General features: G+C 45.8%; 1 protein-coding gene across 1 annotated transcript in view; it reads right to left on the reverse strand.

The window, feature by feature from the left end:
- Nucleotides 1-2,564, reverse strand: part of Slc5a1 (solute carrier family 5 member 1) — a 76,152-nt gene that overhangs the window by 24,542 nt on the left and 49,046 nt on the right. The gene's annotated exons all lie outside the window — the stretch shown is intronic.

A 2,564-nucleotide genomic window follows, 5' to 3' on the forward strand; every position in this document is an offset into this window, starting at 1 on the left:
TATAATCTCTGTCAGTGTGCACAGGGTTATAATCTCTGTCAGTGTGCACAGGGTTATAATCTCTATCCACAGAAGCAAGTCTTAGTGTTCCAGACCTGCAAGGGGGAAACCCAACCCCCACTCACCACCCTCTTCAGCAAGAATTTAATTTTACCTGCCTGGCCCAAAACTACTTTATCCAGAACACCAAGTGCCTCTCACATGCTTCTAGTGATTCTGTCTACACTGGCTGAAGTAATTTTTAGGGGACTTGTACCCTCATACTGCTAAATTCACTATGTTCTGTTTTTCATTGGATATCTTATTTACGTTTCAGATATAATCCCCTTTCCTCATTTCCCTCCACCTAGGAACCCCCTATCCCATCCTCCTTCCCCCTGTTTCTATGAGGATATGTCTCCACCCCCCTCACTTCCACCTCCCCACACTCGAATTCCCCCACACTGAGGCATCCAGTCTTCACTGAACCAAGGACCTCCTCTCCCACCTATCCCCAACAAGGCCATCCTCCCTTACATATACAGCTGGGGCCATAGATCCCTCCCTATGTGCTCCCAGGCTGGTGGTTTAGACCCTGGGAGCTCTGGTTGGTTGGTATTGTTGCTCTCCCCATGGGGCAGCAAACCCTTTCAGATCCTTCAGTCTTCTCTCTAACTCCTCTATTGGGAACCCCATGATCAGTTCAATGGTTAGCTGTGAGCATCTGCCTCTGAATATGTCAGACTCTGGCAGACCACTAAGAAGACAGCTATACCAGGCTCCTGTCAGCATGCACTTCCTGTCATCCACATCAGTGTCTACCTTTGGTGACTGCACATGGGATGTATACCCAGGTGGAACAGTCTTCAGATGACCCCTCCTTCTGTTTCTGTCCCACACTTTGTCTCCATATTTGCTCCCAGGAGTATTTTGTTACTCCTTCTAAGAAGGACCAAAGCACCCACACTTAGACTTCCTTCTTCATGAGCTTTATGTGATCTGTGAGTTGTATCTTGGGTGTTTCGAACCTTTGGGCTAATATCCACTTATCAGTGAGCGCATACCATGTGTGTTCTTTTGTGATTGGGTTACCTCACTCAGGATGACATTTTCTAGTTCCATCCATTTGCCTAAGAATTTTGTGAATTCATTGTTCTTAATAGCTGAGTAATACTCCATTGTGTAAATGTACCACATTTTTTGTATCTATTCCTCTGTTGAAGGACATCTGGGTTCTCTCCAGATTCTGGCTATTATAAATAAGGCTGCTATGAACATAGTGGAGCATATATCCTTGTTATATGTTAGAGCATCTTCTGAGTATAAGCCCAGGAGTGGTATAGCTGGATCCTCGGGTAATGCTATGTCCAATTTTCTGAGGAACCACCATACTGATTTCCAGAGTGGTTGTACCAGCTTGCAATCCCACCAACAACGGAGGAGTGTTCCTCTTTCTCCACATCCTTGCCAGCATCTACTATCACCTGAGTTTTTGATCTTAGCCATTCTGACTGGTGTGAGGTCACTATGTTCTTTATACAATTCCTCCAGCCTCTACCTCTAATAAAGCTACCTGGCTGGATGGTGTACAGTTTCTAATTTAAAAACAGCAGAGGGCGACAAAATATTGTGCTACCAGGAAGAGGTGTCTTCCCATTAATCTTGGTAAATCTTCAGATTTGCCAGTAAAGAAATTAGACTTCTCCATGGAGTATATGAGGTTTTTTATATTATTATTGCATACATTTTAGAAATCTGCATAACCATCCAGTCAGATTCCTTGGGAAGGGACCAAAAACTGGGTTGGACTCAGCTGTCTTACACACACACACACACACACACACACACACACACACACGCACACTCCATTTTCATCAGCCCCCTCCTTACTCTATTGTAGTTGCTCAGAGCCCTCCAGTGTTTAGGTTCCCTACCACATCCCTTTCCTCTGCAATGGTTTCAGTGTGTCATTATGTTGAAAACTTAATGCCTGATCTCAGGTATTCTGCTACAGTAGCAGCACACACTGGACTCAGATACCCTCCCAATGGAAGCTCTAGTCTCCGGCCTCTACTGTTTCACCTAATACTAACTCTATGCCTATGTGCTATAACTTGAGCCCCCAAGAGTGAACTGACCCACCCTCCCAAGATGGCTCTTCTTGGAGCCCCACACTGTAGCTCCAGCTCCAGTCCTCTCAGACCTTCTGTACAAGAGTCTCTCACCCAAAGAGACCTAATACCATCATCAGTCTTGGTGAGGATGGATAGAGTGAGGAGATACAAAGAGGGATGGTGTGTGCATGTGTGTGTGTGTGTGTGTGTGTGTGTGCACTCGCGTTTGCATGTGCAACTGCTTAAGTGTTGGCTAATAGAAAACTTAATTTTATGTTATGCTACTTGTATCAGCACGTATAAAGGAAACTTTTGTGCTGAATTGAAACAGAAAGAAAGAGAGAGAGGGAGAGGGAGAGAAGGAGTGGGAGGGAGGGAGGAAAAGAGAGAAAAAGAGGAAAAGAGGAGAGGGGAGGGGGGAAGGGAGAGGGGAGAGGGGAGAGGGGAGAGGGGAGGAGGGAGGGGGAGGGG

Source organism: Grammomys surdaster, unplaced genomic scaffold (genome assembly GCF_004785775.1).
Source record: "Grammomys surdaster isolate TR1022 unplaced genomic scaffold, NIH_TR_1.0 126187, whole genome shotgun sequence".
In the NCBI taxonomy this organism is placed as follows: Eukaryota; Metazoa; Chordata; class Mammalia; order Rodentia; family Muridae; genus Grammomys; species Grammomys surdaster.